General features: G+C 32.8%; 1 protein-coding gene across 2 annotated transcripts in view; it reads right to left on the reverse strand.

The window, feature by feature from the left end:
- The window catches only part of LOC114335720 (E3 ubiquitin-protein ligase TRIM9), a 470,622-nt gene that overhangs the window by 103,172 nt on the left and 349,362 nt on the right, over positions 1 to 18,088 (reverse strand). The gene's annotated exons all lie outside the window — the stretch shown is intronic.

Genomic DNA, 18,088 nt, shown 5'->3' on the forward strand with positions numbered 1-18,088 from the left:
ATTACTTGTGCAGTTTTTTTAATGATGGAAAAATATAGAAAAAAACCTTGTCTGTATGTTGAAAAAAGGTGGTCAATTCTTGCTGTTCTTAGTCGGAAAAGTTAAAAAAACATATATATTACAAGCACAAAGGACTTTCACGAAAAACTACATTACATATAACAAAAATTTGATCATGGTAAGGTCAAGAGACCTTACCATCTGATGTGTGCTGAGTCAGTATGAAGAATACCCATTCTTCATACTTTCATACATTCTTCATTTATACAAGGTCTATATTTAAAATCCTTAAAAAGGGCTACATCACAGAACTAGTTTTCGATTGGTTGACCAATCATCATCAGTGCTTTCCTAAAATGAATATAACCTTATAAAATGGTGCAAAGGTTTTAAAATTTTTACTACGGTTAAAAAAAGTTGTACGTTATAGTCACGTGATCTTACATGCTAACCACCAAAATATTTGTAATTATGTAATATATGTAAATAAAATTTGTAATATTATATTTTGGTGCTTAGCATGGTAAGGACACGTGAGTAGGTATAACCTACGACTTTTTTAAACGTAGTCAAAATTTTAAAACCTTTGCATCATTTTATCAGGTTATATTCATTTTAGGAAAGCACTGATGATGATTGGTCAACCAATCGAAAACTAGTTCTGTGATGTAGCCCTTTTTAAGGATTTTAAATATATACTTTTTATAAAGGACTTTATTCGTTTTTTTGTATTATATGGTATACTAGTCCTGTCGCCAGGGGGGGTACAACGGCCTCGTTAATTCAGATGGACTTACCCAAATTTTTTTTATGTATTTTGACCCGTAGAACACGAATTTTTTGGGTAACAGTTGATCCGGATGTCGATAAGATTGTTATAGACCAAGAACTTGAGGAATCAAATAACAGCGATTTTTGGCAAAACAAAACAATATTTTGTATTTTTTGGGTCATTTTAAGCAAAAAATATTTCTACAAGTTTTTTAGTAGGATGCACAGTTTTCGAGATAAACGCGGTTGAACTTTCAAAAAATCGAAAAACTGCAATTTTTAAACCCGAATAACTTTTGATTAAAAAATAAAATAGCAATTCTGCTTAGCGCCTTTGAAAGTTCAAGTCAAATTATGTCGGTTTTGATTATTTGCATTGCTAAAAATTTATTGTGTTATTGCTAAACAAAGCTACAAACAACTAGTGCGTGAGTGATGTTTCTATGATTTCTCATTTAAAATCGAACGAGTAGGTAGAATAGGTACTAGTGCAATCAAGACTATTTCTACGTTACATGCGTTAAAACGCATGTAAAAGCACGGGAAACCCTACGTGTTTATAGCTTTGTTAAACAATAAAAAAATAAATTTTTACCAATGCAAATAATCAAAACCGATATAATTTGACTTAAACTTTCAAATGCGGTAAGCAGACTTGCTATTTTATTTTTTAATCAAAAGTTATTCGGGTTCAAAAATTGCAATTTTTCGATTTTTTTAAAGTTCAACCGCGTTTATCTCGAAAACTGTGCATCCTACGAAAAAACTTGTAGAAATATTTTTTACTTAAAATGGCCCAAAAAATACAAAATATTGTTTTGTTTTGCCAAAAATCGCTGTTATTTGATTCCTCAAGTTCTTGGTCTATAACAATCTTATCGACATCCGGATCAACTGTTACCCAAAAAATTCGTGTTCTACGGGTCAAAATACATAAAAAAAACTTGAGTAAGTCCATCTGAATTAACGAGGCCGTTGTACCCCCCCTGGCGACAGGACTATACAGCCAACTACAGGAAAACCTTTTTCCTTGTGGATCTTTAATAATACATTAACAATAATTTTTCTATTCTCATACTATAATATATCAAATATGATGTCACTACCTGTATCATAATGAACTTCATTATGATACATATTTTCATTAGTATACAGATTTTTAACCAATAGAATCGCGATATGACATTCGCGATAAACGTGGCACATGCGCAGTAACCAAAGGCGAATCAAATACATCCTCTTTGACAGTTCTCAATATGTAAAAAACTGTCAGACTGACAAACTACTTAATTTGTTTGCGTTACAAAATTAATAAATGTGAATATATTTTTTTGTGAATGATCATAGAAAAAATCGTGTAAACAACTTGCATTTAATTATCGTTATGAAGCTCGTACTCTATACGAAACTCGCCGCTAGGCGGCTCGTTTCGTATCCCTTATATTCGCTTCATAATGACCATCATTAAATGCTCGTTGCATAATATACTATTAAAAACCAGTCTCATTTTAATTGGCTTTAATAAAAATCGTCTTCTTGTTCTACGAATATTTAACATACCGTATATGAATTTCGCACAAAATAACATTCCAAATACTATAATTGTTTTATTTTTATTTAATAATACAGTAACAAGTATTTTAAAATGAATCTCCTTTTAACAGACTCTAATAAAAACTTATATTTTTCGGTGTACGAATATTTAACATTCCGTATATGAATTTCGAACCGAATAACATTCCGTATATGCGTTTGGGACCTCGCCGCCTATTGGTTAAAATATGACCGCGTGCTGCAACGAACCAATAGAAAACTCCTAGGTTCCAAATACATATACGGAATGTTTAGATGCGTACCGTGTTGAAGTAGTTTGCGGTTCATAATTAAACGGTAGCAAGCGATGCGTGACTGTTTTGCAACTTACACTGCACTGAGGTGTAAGAATATTTCGAATTGTTATTAATTTTGCTTTTCTTTTACAGACGTCTATCCGGGGGAGGACTTCGCTGCAACGCGGCGACAAATAGAATTGTATTTTATTTTTATTTCTTTTTAACCAGTACATAATCACATTGAATATACGTATTTTGTTTTAACCTGTGTTTTACTGAGGCTGTCGTCTTGAAAGAACTACCAGTCACATTATAACGCTTGACAATGTCTCTCCAGTTAAATCCTGCACTACTACTAATGTTAAAAAATCTGCTTATAAAGAGTTTTTCTGTTTGTCTACGTATCGCACACATAATGTTAATTTTGTTTATTGGAACTGATAGTTGTTTCATCTACCAAAATAGAAAAATATCTGCTTCGTATAACCGCTTCAACAATTTTCTTTCTCAATAACAGTGCCACAATAGCCCATGAGGTCATTTTGCGTTGTTTTACTTATAAGCAGTGCTGTTTTTGTAACAATGTAGGTTCCGGTACGCAATGTTCCGGGGGGTCTGGGGAGTGTTCATAAGGGGGTCCGCCCCGGGAAAACATTTTAAATTTAGCCGTAATAAGGGAGTTTTAAAGCTTTTTGGGAGCAAGCAAAAAATTCAGAAATTTGTCTATAATTTTGTTGTTTTTTTAATTTTTGTCCCAAGAGGTACCGGTACGGCGTACCGGCGCGTACCGTCACAAAAACAGCACTGCTTATAAGCGTTACATTTTTGGGAGCATTTTTAAGATGGTGTTCCAGAATCTGATCACCTGCATCAACTCTATATTTAAGAAGTTTCCTAAAGTTCCCTTCGTTTGAATTATTGATTGATTCCGACGATACCATTTCCAAATCAATAGCACTATCATCTCTATGCCCTCTTACGCTTTGGCCACACGGGCGATTTTTTACGCCGCCCATTGGTTTGACTACCTCCTCCACCAATTTTATCACGAAATGTTATCATGATCAAATCATTTCATCTAAAATTGGTGGAGAAGGTAGTCAAATGGGCGTCGTAAAAAGTCGCCCGTGTGGCCAAAGCCTAAGGGAGCTCGCAAACCAAAGCAATATCCCTACATCGCATAACATACATTGCGGAAAGATACGCACTGAGTGTCACATCTGGTTTTCGGTGAACGAAATTCCACCGAAAGTCACCGAAGAATCACCGAAAGTCAAATGTGACACTCAGTGCGTATCTCTTTGCAATGCATGCCACATGCGATGTAGGATATTTCTTCGGTATGCGAGCTCGCTTAAAGGAATGGTTTGTCGACCGCACAAAATAATTGTTTTTATAATCGGAACAAATTTCATTCGATTTTCGATTACTGTTTTTGCAACTTCATTATTTAAATGAAAGCTCTAGCGTTTTCTGTCTCATCTTGACACTTTTTAATGTTGCTACATTTTAATTGAGCCGTTAATACTTTAGTTAGTATTTAGAGTTATTATCAACCGAAGTTATTCCGAAGTGGCTTAGTAACTAAGTTTTGAAGCGCGATTGGGCTTTGACCAACCTCGTTAGGCTCGAATAAAACACACACGACAGTAAGCACCTTCATTTTTATTGCAATAAGAGAGCCACGGAAATTTATTTAACCACATAAGCTGGAATTGTCTTGAGTGTCTCGATTCTAATGTCTTTGAAAATTTGTATTTACTTTCAGGAACCCAAGGATCAGTTAACTCGTCTCATTTTAACTCGCCACTGCACTTTTCGTTGCCCAGAAAGCAGTACTGCAGTTTCCGACATCTGACGTTAACATAGGCCTATTATTACCATGGGGAACATTAGTAGTCCGAGATCTTACTTCAGAATATGGCCTTTAAATGAACTGGATACTACAGTATGTCGGTTTGAATATTTCGTTTGGACATATTCACTTTTATTTACCGCTAGCAAACACAATTCACGACTATTAATCTCACTGGCCACTCTTTACCAACTGTAGGTGTTAAGATTAACCTTTCTACTGTTAGTGGGTACACCTGGATTATCTAATAAAATTCAAATTTTTATATTTTTATTGTATTGCAAATTTAAGGCGTGACTTTTTATCAGATAAGGTTTGTACCCACGGTTTAACCTATTTGAATTTTAAAGTATCATTTTTGTTATTAAAATCCAGAAGGAAAAGGAATGTTTTTCCTGTAGTTGACTGTATACCACCAATCACAAAATTTGGAAAAAATCCTTTGTAAAAGGTATAAAAATTTTTATTAAAATCCCTTTAAAGGGCTACATCACAACAAAACGTTTTAGATTTTTATAAAAAATCATCATCAGTGTTAGATAAACTGGATGCTAGCTGAGCCACAAAAGAAAAATATCTGGGTAAAAACCCTTTAAATATAACATAGATACGTTAAAAGAGCATATTTTTATGAAATGCCTTATGATGGTCACATGGCAACTAGGATAATGCCCTAAGGTAATGTATTGAAATTTCCCAACACGTGGGATCCAAATTGAGTTGTTTACATTTCTATTAGTTGCCATTAAGTCATTGAAACTTGTCAATAGTTGCCATTAAGTCATTGAAATGTAAACAACTCAATTTGGATCCCACGTGTTGGGAAATTTCAATACATTACCTTAGGGCATTATCCTAGTTGCCATGTGACCATTATAAGGCATTTCATTAAAGTATGCACTTTTAACGCATCTATGTTATATTTAAAGGGTTTTTACCCGGATATTTTTCTTTTGTGGCTCAGCTAGCATCCAGTTTATCACTGATGATGATTTTTTATAAAAATCGAAAACGTTTTGTTGTGATGTAGCCCTTTAAAGGGATTTTAATAAAAATTTTTATACCTTTTACAAAGGATTTTTTCCAAATTTTTGTTGTTATTTAAATTGAGAAAAATATGTCCGTTGTTTATGGTTCTACCGGTACTCAAAAAATGCACCTGCAATTTATTTTTCAGAGAAGGCTGTTTTTATTGGATTTTATGGAATCTTTCAATTCTTTGGAAGCGGTTGTCGTGTATATTTAGTGTTCTATTGATCGCTTGAAAATTAGAGTTGACAGAAAAGAATAATAAATAATAAAACAAATACTTATAGACTAAATACAATACGGGTCCATGGCCCCGTTGACCGCCCCCCGTATCCGCGCTTGGACACACCGTTTCAATTTGGGCTGCAACACAACCACAACCATTTTCATTATTGCGGAAATGATAATATAAGCCGACATTTGGCTATGTTGGCTATGGTCAGTGTAAATCAAATAAAAACAAAAATTTCTGCAGCCTACGGACAGTTGATGTTTTGAGGTTTGTGTGTTTGGTATTAAAACTATAAATTTCGAAATGTGAAATGACCACAACCAAGATAAAGTGGGTTTAATTACTTCCATAAAAACAAATTATGATAATTATTACAGTAACAGGGTGGCTTAATATCACAGTCACAGCAAACTGCACAGCAGACATTCGAATAAAACTTTGAATTGCTTTGCATCCTCCAACCACAACTCATTTATAGTACGTTCTTTAACGGTAAAATATTGCAAAACCTCTAAATTTTAAAGAACCGCTTGGATTGACATGAAATTTGTCATAGACATAGCTAACAAGTCAAAGAAAAAGTGATATTGTGCCGATATGTGCTTTTGCCCCGGGGGTGGTTTTCACCCCCAAGAGGGAAAAAGTAATCGTCCAAAGTAAGTCCGGAAACTGATAAACTGACTAATTTTAAGTAACTTTTGTTCTATAGAGTTTTTTCACTAGGTCAATACTTTTCGAGTTATTTGCCAGTGAATATGTTAATTTTTTCAACAAAATAACCACGCTTTTAGACGGTTTTTGCAAATAACTCAAATTGTAAGTATTTTGTCGAAAAAACATTTCTAGCAAAAATACAGCCTGTAAAATTTTTTAAAAAATGATGTATATATCACGTTGATATACCTAGTAGAAGCAGAGTTATAGCTAATTAAAAATAGGTTCATATTCGTCAAATTCCAAATTGAATACTTTAACGTGAAATAACCAAAAATGAAGCACATTTCGGGGAAATCTCATTAAAACTTATTTAAAGTGTTTAAAAAAAAGCTTCATTTTTGTTTTATAAAAAAAATTTCTAGCATCAAAAGTAAACAAGTTACGCTCAAAATAAAGTTAGTACCTTTTTTTTGGTAAAACAATCGGGAAAATCACCCCCTAATTAGTATCTTAAATGAACTTAATCGTTACGACCTCAAAAGTTTCTTGACTCGTGTATGTATTGTTTATATGATCTGTAAGTTTTATCGGTTCAAAGTCCTTATTTTTGAAAGGGCTGTAGTTAAAAGGGGCTGAACGAGTAACTGATCACGAATGTATGCAAATTTAGAAACAGCAAATCTTAATCAATTTTTGTATAACAAAAAAACAAAAAAATACATGATATTCAGAAAAGCAATGATGACTTTTTTTGTTTTTCGAGATTTTTGGTATCTCGTAACAATTTTTAAGTTATTTTGAAAAAAAAGCATATTTTTCAAAATTAAAAGTTTTAAAAATTTTGCTTTAATACAAAATTTTTTCCAAAATAAGCACTTTGAATCGATGAAACTTACAGATCATATAAACACAACATAAGTAAAATAATTTGTGGAGCGGTAACGATTAATTTCATTTAAGTTGCTAATTAGGGGTTGGTCTTCCCGATTTTTTTTGCCAAAACAAAAGGGACCAACTTTATTTTGAGCGTAACTTGCTTAAATTTAATGCTAGAAACTTTTTATAAAAACAGAAATAAAGCTTCTTTTAAACACTTTAAAAAGTTATAATGGGTTTTCCCCAAAAAGTGCTTAATTTTTTGGATATTTCACTTCGAAGTATTCTATTTGAAATTTGGTGAATATGAATATATTTTTCATTGGCTATAACTCTGGTTTTACGAGGTCCAGAGACCTAACGCGTACACCATTCTTTTTTACTTTTTTACAGGCTATATTTTTGCTTAGAACGTTTTTTTCGACAAAATACTTGATTTTTGAGTTATTTGCGAAAAACCGTCTAAAAATGTAGTTATTTTGTTGAAAAATGAACATATTCACTCGCAAATAACTCGAAAAGTGTTGACTTGGCGAAAAAGCTCTATAGAACAAAAATTACTTAAAATTAGTCAGTTTATCCATTTCCGGACTTATTTTGGACTTATATTTTGAGCCCCCCAAGTCACCCCAAGGGCAAAAGCACACATCGGCACAATATCACTTTTTTTCTTTGACATGTAAGCTATGCGTATGCCATATTTCATGTCAATCCAAGCGGCTCTTTAAAATTTAGAGCAAAAACCGTGAAAGAATGGAAAATTACGAGAGCTTAATCTTTTCCCGTCAATTCGATGATCTATCCATTTTCTCATTCAACACTTCTTTTTTTTTTTCTTCACATTTTTGCACAATCGTATACGTAATTATAAAAGCAAGTGCCTGACGCGAAACCATTTTGAGTAATGAAAATATGTATGTAAGGACAAGAAATGAAAAATCAAAAGTACTCGGCAGCAACATTGGATTAAAACAGGATTGTGTCCTGAGCCCACTACTCTTTAACCTAGTGCTAGATGACGTAATAAAAGAAAGCAAACACAAATGGAGAAAATATAATGTAGGATATATTGGAAGTTGAGAATGATACAAATCACAGAACTATGCTACACAGACGACCTGGTGATCATTGCGGAGTCAGAAAAACAATTATAAGAAAATATAAACATATTGTATTAAGAGCTAAAAATCAGAAACATGAAAATAAACAAAGAAAACTCAAAAACAATGATAATTGGAAGACAAAAAGGAAAACATGAAATAGAATTAGATGGCAAGCAACTTAAACAGGTAGACAGATATAAGTATTTGGGGGTAATCATAAGCCGGGATGGAAAATTAGAAGATGAGATAAATGAAAGAATTGCAAAGACTGGTAAGCTGTACAATATTATTAAGAGTAACTTAAAAAAAAGAAATACCTAAGAATATAAAAACGGAAATAGTAAAAAAAGATTGTGAAATTCAGTCTAACCTATGCCTGTGAATCTTGGGCAATAACAAAAAGGCAAAAGAATAGACTAATAAGCACAGAAATGAGATTTTTGAGAACAATAGAGGGAAAAACAAGGAAAGATAAAATTAGAAATCAAAACTTTAGAGAAAATCTGAAAATACACCCAGTTACAAAAACAATCGAACAAGGACAACTTAGATGGCTCGGACATGTACTGAGAAGAGGAGAAGAAAAAATAGTAAGACAGATATAAGAAGCGAGAGATATGGGAAGAAAGAAGAAAGGAAGACCAAGAAAGACGTGGACAGAAGAAGTGAGGGAAGCGGCCGACAAAAGAGGAATAAAATGGGAGGAAACAAAAGCATTGTCCATGGATATAATTAAGTGTGGAAGAAAACGATGGAGAACCTAACTCCGTAATAACTCACACCGAAAGGTAGAAGAGTTCTGGATTAAGTAAGTAGGTAAGTAAGAAAATATGTATACGCGCGATGAAGTCACACAGTGGGCTGTGTGTTGACTCCCTAGTACCTAGTCAACACGGAATTGTCTTGGTCTCGACACTAAAGTCACCAGCGAGTCACCCATGCCGATCTTAAGACCGCAAGTAATCTCAAATGGACAACACCTGAGACTTACCTCGAGATTTTATCCCAATCGTTATCGACACTTATTTCATATTTCCTCGTTAGAGATCGCTAAAGGCATGAGTTGCGTTTTGATTCAGTCCAGTCTTCTTGCGAGCCTCTCTGATGAAGGGTAGACATAGAAACACGTGTCAAAGGATGGTAAGAGTCTCTAATTAAATCGAAACGCAGCCGTTTATATTTATTTTAAAATTATATTATTTTGATCTATCTTACTTTATGAAGTTTTTTTGGTAGGAAAGACTAACTATACAATGTATTCATAGTCCGTTCTTTAACGGTAAAATATTGCAAAACCTCCAAATTTAAAAGAACCGCTTGGATTGACATGAAATTTGGCATACACATAGCTAACAAGTCAAAGAAAAAAAGTGATATTGTGCCGATATGTGCTTTTGCCCTGGAGGTGGTTTTCACCCCCTTTTAAGGGTGAAACAATATTCGTCCAAAGAAAGTCAGGAAATGGATAAACTGGCTAATTTTAAGTAACTTTTATTCTATAGAGTTTTTTCACTAAGTCAATACTTTTCGAGTTATTTGGCAGTGAATATGTTCATTTTTTCAACAAAATAACCACGATTCTAGACGGTTTTTCGCAAATAACTCAAATAGTAAGAATTTTTTCGAAAAAACATCCTCAGCAAAAATACAGCCTGTAAAAAATTAAAAAAACGGTGTATATATCACGTCTCTACACCTAGTAGAAGCAGAGTTATAGCTAATGAAAAATAGGTTCATACTCGTCAAATTCCAAATGGAATAATTTAACGTGAAATAACCAAAAATGAAGCACATTTCGGGGAAAACTCATTACGACTTATTTAAAGTGTTAAAAAAAGCTTCATTTTTGTTTTATAAAAAAAATTTCTAGCATCAAAATTAAACAAGTTACGCTCAAAATAAAGTTAGTCCCTTTTGGTTTTGGTAAAAAAATCGAGAAAATCACCCCCTAATTAGTATCTTAAATGAACTTAATCGTTACGACTTCACAAGTTTCTTGACTCGTGTATATATTGTTTATATGATCTGTAAGTTTCATCGGTTCAAAGTCCTTATTATTGAAAGGGCTGTAGTCAAAAGGGGTTGAACGAGTCACTGATCACGAATGTTTGCAAATTTAGAAACATCAAATCTTAATCAATTTTTGTCTAACAGAAAAACAAAAAAATACATGATATTCAGAAAATCAATTCTAACTTTTTTTGGTTTTCGAGATTTTTGGTATCTCTAACAATTTTTAAGTTATTTTGAAAAAAAGCATATTTTTCAAAATTTAAATTTTTAAAAATTTTATTTTGAAACCAAATTTTTTCAAAAATAAGCACTTTGAATCGATGAAACTTACAGATTATATAAATACAACATAAGTAAAATAATTTGTGGAGCGGTAACGATTAATTTCATTTAAGTTGCTAATTAGGGGGTGGTCTTCCCGATTTTTTTTTGCAAAAACAAAAGGGGCCAACTTTATTTTGAGCGTAACTTGCTTAAATTTAATATTTTCTAAACTTTTTCAAAAACAGAAATAAAGCTTTTTTAAACACTTTAAAAAAGTTATAATGGGTTTTCCCCAAAAAGTGCTCAACTTTTTGGATAATTCACGTCGAAATATTCTATTTGAAATTTGATGAATATGAATCTATTTTTCATTGGCTATAACTCTGGTTTTACGAGATCCAGAAACCTAACGCGTACACCATTTTTTTTACTTTTTTATAGGCTATATTTACATTTTTTTCGACAAAATACTTACTTTTTGAGTTATTTGCAAAAAACCGTCTAAAAATGTGGTTATTTTGTTGAAAAATGAACATATTCACTCGCAAATAACTCGAAAAGCGTTGACTTGGCGAAAAAGCTCTATAGAACAAAAGTTACTTAAAATTAGTCAGTTTACCCATTTCCGGACTTATTTTGAACATATATTTTTTCACCCCCAAGAGGGGGTGAAAGTCACCCCCAGGGAAAAAGCACACATCGGCACAATATCACTTTTTTTCTTTGACATGTAAGCTATATGTATGCCAAATTTCATGTCAATCCAAGCGGTTCTTTAAAATTTAGAGCAAAAACCGTGAAAGAATGTTCTATCATTGCCTGTGACAAAGTATATCTATATACTGTCTATATATAACTATTATTGCCCAGTCCAATTCACAAATAAGATTTCTTGATATTTTATATAAAACTTTAACCATCGATTTCAGTTTAAAACTCATTCCTTTTAAATACACGAGTATTTTCCAGCAAAAACAAATAGCGCTTGTATCCCCGTGCTTTCGCCAAAATTTAAAAAGTCCAGACTAATTTTTTTTCCTTATGAAGATTTTACAATCAACTTCTTAAGAGTTTTAAGTTTTGAATGAAATTTTTTAAGCAAGGAAGGAGGATCATGCTCCGATTTATAGCTTTATTTCATTGTTGTATTGAATCTTGTGGCCACGTTCGCTGGAGTCGTCTGATTATTATTGGTCAATTCTGGTAGAGGTGTTCAATCAGTTCTTTTTCATGGTTTCTTGTTCGAGTTTCATGGTTGGTCGCTGCCAGCTGTATTTCATCTCTTACAAAGGGAATATTCAGATCATTGTGAATTGTGAGGTTACTGACATACCAGGCTAGTAATTTATCTAAGGACTTTCGATGGTTGTGATATGGTTGTGATGTCTCTTAATTTAGGCATCCCCAGAGATGGATACCGTATACCATACATCCAAATCCGTTTGAATATGGTTTTGTATAAGAGTAATTTGTTATTGAAAGATCATAAACTAGGTACTTTTTATTTTTGTAAAAATTTTTCTGGCTAACCCATTTCGTTGCCTGAATATTTAGAAACAGATATTTAGAAGTCCAAAATACTAAGTTTTCGGATGTAGATATTAAGAATTTTTATGATATATTTTTTTATAACCAAGCTAACTTAAATCTAAAACATATCATAGAATTGGTTAAAAATGAGTATGTACTTATTTAAAAACATATTTATTTAGGAAAAGGTACATAACTTACAATAAAGAAGTGATCTTTGCAAGAGAAAAGCTTGGTTTTTATTGATAGGTACATACTTCTTTTTACGTTTCTTTTTACGATTTAAATTAGCTGGAACTGTAATAAAAATCTTGTCAGAATTGTTTTAGAGGTATTTACATACCAAGGAATAAAACACCACTTATTTGGTTTCATTTTTACTAATTAAATACGTAAATTCACACATTCAAATACACTTCGTAAATATGTATGTTATAGTCAAAGCCCGAATTTCAGGCACTCCTAGGTTTGACTAGGCAATCCTCAGGTCTGACTGACGGTCTTAGTCAAAGCCCGAAATAAATTACAGTTTCGGCCTTTGACTAGTCAAACCTAGGAGAGACTGGTCAGGCAAAGGTTGAAATTTAATTTTATGAAATCGGGGTTTGACCAGTCAAACCCCGATCAGCTATTAAAATGTCGTAATTTGTTAGATTAGGTTTAATAAAACGTCATTTTTTAATTTGAATGTTTATTATTTTTATATTGTCGTAACTAAAATAAAAAAATAGTGTTTATTCTCATATGTTGACTTATGGCATTTAGAGTTGCACAATACGTGAGACCTTTACACTTACGTAATTTGAAAGAGCATTTTTTTATTGCAGTAGCATTTTATAAATCTTTGTCCTCCAAATTTAGAATCTTTTGTACTAATTTCTCTTAGAGACAGAGACAGCTTAACGTCTGGAACATCTTCGAAGTTAGGAAATTTGTCTTTGCATTCTCTTATTTGATTTCTTGAAAAAAGTCTGTTTATTGTTCCGTATTTCGTACCACCTCTATTTAAACTGTCAATTGTTTTATCTTGTATGCTACTCAAAATATTTCGAGCATCCTCTTTGGCTCTATCAAAGCTGGGGATAGGTATTGTTACAGTTTTTCCGATCGAAATTTTAGGACATTTTTTTTCACTTAATTGTTTCATAGCATTAGCCTGGGCATACAGACCTTCATCGCATTTACTTTATTTATTTTAATCTTTTCTGTAAAATATTTTGGGTTGGGTATCATACAAGATAAAACAATAATTGACGGTTTATATAAGGTTGGTACGAAATACGGAACAATAAACAGACTTTTTTCAAGAAATCAAATAAGAGAATGCAAAGAGAAATTTCCTATTTTCGAAGATGTTCCAGACGTTAAGCTGTCTGTCTGTAAGAGAAATTTGTGCAAAAGATTCTAAATTTGGAGAACAAGGATTTATAAAATACCACTGCAATAAGAAGTGCTCTTCAAAACCATGTAAGTGTAAAAGGTCTATCTAACGTATTGTGCAACTCTAATGGCCGGTTTCACCAACGACAAACAGTAGTTTATTCTATGAATAAAGTTATTCGACCAATAAAGTGGCATTTCTCCATTTTACTAACATCAAATTAGACTTATTTTATGTATTTATCAAATAAATACTTACTCTTTGAATAAATTGGTAAATTAATCTCGCTGTAAATATTAATAAGAAAGTAAATTCGTCAGTTTTACTTTAAATTATCAAAATTATTTTGAAACAAAATATAAATATAAACGTCTAATAAATTTTAGTTGACGAATAACTTATTCATTGATTTATTTGCTGTTGGTGAATCCGGACCTAAATGCCATAATGCTTCAACATGCGAGAATAAAAACTTTATTTTATTTTAATTACGACAATATAAAAATAATAAACATTACAATTAAAAAATGACGTTCCATTAAACCTAATCTAACAAATTACATTTTAATAGCTGATCGGGGTTTCACTAGTCAATCCCCGATTTCCTAAAATTAAATTTCGACCTTTGCCTGACCAACGTAGTCTCTCCTAGGTTTGACTAGTCAAAGGCCGAAACTGTAATTTATTTTGGGCTTTGACTAAGACCGTCAGTCAGACCTGAGGATTGCCTAGTCAAACCTAGGAGTGCCTAAAATTCGGGCTTTGACTATAACGCTTTGACTATAACAAAACTAGTCGTCGATCAAAGACGATAAGACGGTGTCATTGCAGATGCGGTCGTAGCATTTGCGATCACGGCTATTATCGTTGCATTTGCGGTCATACAAAAATATGTTGATTTTATCGTTGCATGTGCGGTCATTGCCTAATAAACAAATAATATTTTTACTTTTTTCTACCACTATCACATGAATAATTCTATAACCAAATTTTTGTAAGATTTAAATAATATTTACCATAGACGTTGACAAGTTTTGAGAGCTTGAATAACAGCATCTTCAAAATCAAGCGTCACTGTTGTTGGTTTCCATCCGCCTAGTATTTTTGTCAGTACAGTAGAACTCCAATTATCCGGACTCCAATTATCCGGATCGCCAATTATCCGGATCAGATTGAGAAAAAGAAAAAATCAAGTTTGTAAAAAAATAATTCATTTTACTGTGATTTAGTATCGTGTGTCAATATTACGTAATGTAAACTTTGTCATTTACATATTGTTGTGTATACTGTATTGTTTTTCATAATAAATACCGTATATGTTCTCCATTGTGTTTTGCTGTAATTACGTTTCTTTCCCGGAAAAGGCCTTTTTCGAGAAAAATCCAATTATCCGGATTTTTGATTATCCGGATCGGGTCCGGTCCCAATTAATCCGGATAATGTATTCATTTTTTTGTTTGGTAGAAGCGTAAACACAGGAACAATTCTTGTTTCGTCGTCAGTGCTGCCCATATCAACATGCATGGTATATATTTGTGTAAACTGTTTGGAGGAGCTCGTAAATGTACCGTCGACAAAAAAATCTGTTTTTGTTGCTAACGTTTCCTTTGCTTTCGAAGTCGAAAAACATAAAATTCTTTCTCCTTCTTCAGTGTCGTCAAAACATAAAAAACTCTGACCATCTTCTAATGTCAACATTTCCAGTGGAATATCTATGTATTTCAATAGACGACGCTGGTTCTGGTCCGACACCAGTGTGTATTGTAAATGTCTTGAACGACAAAGTGTAGACTTACGTGAGGCATACAAAGGAATTTCACTTACAAAATCGAGTCCTTTTGTAAATAGTTTTTCGAACTCTTCCCTGTAAATGTATGGGGTTGGAGTGTCTTCTTCTCGAGCTCTCTTTTTTGAAATGTACGTAGCCTTTTTTACTTGAGCTACATCGGGGACACAAGTGTGTTGGTTGACTTCGAGTAATTCCGTCAGTTTTGTCTTCATCCTCCCTTTACAGTTGTGGTGACGTTCTTTTACACATACCCAAGTTACAACATCTTCCTTATTCTTCCTATATTTTCGTTACTGATATCCAGCGTGAAGAGCAGAAGGTTTTCCCTTGGTGGTTTCAATCACTTCAAAATTTTCCATTATTAAAAGTTGTTATGTACTGCACTAAACAATCTCTCAAACTAACAATATACAAATAGACAAGGCGAAAACGGCGGGTTCGAAGGGAAAAATATTCCCATGAGATTTTTTTGCATAATCACATTCGTGAGACATCCCAGAATAAGGTTCAAGAAGTCGCCCATGTGAAAAGTGGGCCAATTTTTTTTAACAATTTTTTTTAATCAAATTGCAAGAATCAATATTTTTGGCCTGAACAATTTTTTCTTTAATTTTTTGGACCATTCTGGACAAAAAAGGTCTCTTATAATTTTTCTCTAAAGTTGATCGTTTTCGACTTATAAGCAATTTAAAATTGAAAAAAACGAAAAATGGCGATTTTCAAGGCTTAATAACTCGGTTAAAAGTTATTATTATGAAAGTCAATATATGACTAAATCAAAGTTTAAAGCCCCCCTACAAGATCCTGAAGAAATTTTTGTCATTATTTTATTACTAAGCTGTTATTTTTAAGTAATAATAATAAGCTCCATGCACGTGTGCGGGGCTGTAAATGCTGAGTGCGAGAGAGAAGCCACCAATTGTGCATCTTACTCGCACTCACATTTACAGCAGCGTCAATACGATCTAACCACTCATTGTTATTAATTAAAAATAACAGCTTAGTAGTAAATTAATGACACAGATTTCTTCAGGATCATGTAGCGGCGACTTTAAACTTTGATTTAGTCACTTTCTGACTTTGAAAATAATAATTATTTTTGACCGAGTTATTAAGTCTTAAAAACGGCCATTTACGCGTTTTTCAAATTTTAACTTGCTTATAACTCGAAAAAGATCAACTTTAGAGAAAAATTATAAGAGACCTTTTTTGTCCAGAATGGTCCAAAAAACCTAAAAAAAATTAGTCCGGGCCAAAAATATTGATTTTTGCAATTTGATTAAAAAAATTGTTAAAAAAAAATATGGCCCACTTTTCTCGTGGGCGACTTCTTGAACCTTATTCTGGGATGTCTCACGAATGTGAATATGCAAAAATATCTCATGGGAATATTTTTCCCAACGAACCCGCCGTTTCCACCTTGTCTAAAATAATATGCATTTGTTTTTATATTTAGATTTTGGTAATTCTTCCCCCAACCTTTAAAATTAGGCAAATACAAACTTTCCAAAAATCCGTAATGAGGGGATTATTGTGGTTTAGTCATTACTGTTTTCATTACCTATTGTTCGAAATATAGATAAGCGGATTAAAATATTTCAATAGGGTCGACCGGGCCTGCTAATAACTCGGGTGGTTACTAATTTACGACCTTACATTTCTAGCTTTTAAGTAAAATGTCTGATCGCAAGTGCAACGTTAACCTGCCAAAATATTTTGGATTGACCGCTTTTGCAACGCAAATTACCTTGACCGCATATGCAACGACCGCATCTGGACCTATTTCCGATAAGACTGCTGAAGTCACAGACCGTAGCCTCGCTGCAGGGTACCGTTTTTCTAGCCGCCAAGAAAATCAACATTATGAACTCATTTATCTTAAAAATTTACATTTTTAAATAGTTTTATGATTGCTACATTTTTATATACCTTATAATCTATTGAATTTAACTATATTTAAAAATTAGTGAATATCCCTATTACAGTTCCATAATGTTAAACACTGTTAACAGCATACAGAATTACGGACATAGGTATTACATACATCAAAACCTGTCTATTTTCTTCAAGACATGATGTAACCAAACACCAACCAAAATATTCTATCAACTCCCTGAACTTTAGTAATTCAAAGAGTGTATTTAGCGAAAGCCAGCGAAAGCATGAACGTTTAGATAAAGGAATTTATGCTTTGTCAAAGCTGATAAGAAACAAAACTGCGGGAGACGTATAACGTTTACAAAAGCGAAAAACAAAACGTAAATTACGGATATCGCTAACCCACATTCCGTTTGTGTTATACTCATGTTTACTCCAGTGGAAACCAATAATGTTTTCTGTTTTGACATCAAATGGAAATTTAATATGTAATACGTTTGTTTTATGTTTAGGGTTTCCATTGATAAAGTAATTTCCTTTTGGAAAACGGAATAGAATGTATAGGTCGCAATGTATGTGACAGTTTATTTAGTAAAATAGTAAATAGAGTATTTTTAATGAAAATGTTAATTTATTCTATAATAGAGAAAAAAATAAACTAAAATATTTAAAAAAAAACTTCAAAAATAAAATTCATAAGATTCCATCTCTCGAGTTTCTACAGTGCTAGTCAAAAGTCCGTACCTCCCTCGTATCTTTTGAACGGTTATATCTATAATAGTGAAATTTGGAGGGAGGAAATAAACGGACGTAAAGCCCGCACTTCACTCTCGCCGAAGTCGATCGAGGTTCAACAAGTACGAGAGTGTAGACGGCCA

This window comes from Diabrotica virgifera, chromosome 3 (genome assembly GCF_917563875.1).
Source record: "Diabrotica virgifera virgifera chromosome 3, PGI_DIABVI_V3a".
Taxonomy (NCBI): domain Eukaryota; kingdom Metazoa; phylum Arthropoda; class Insecta; order Coleoptera; family Chrysomelidae; genus Diabrotica; species Diabrotica virgifera.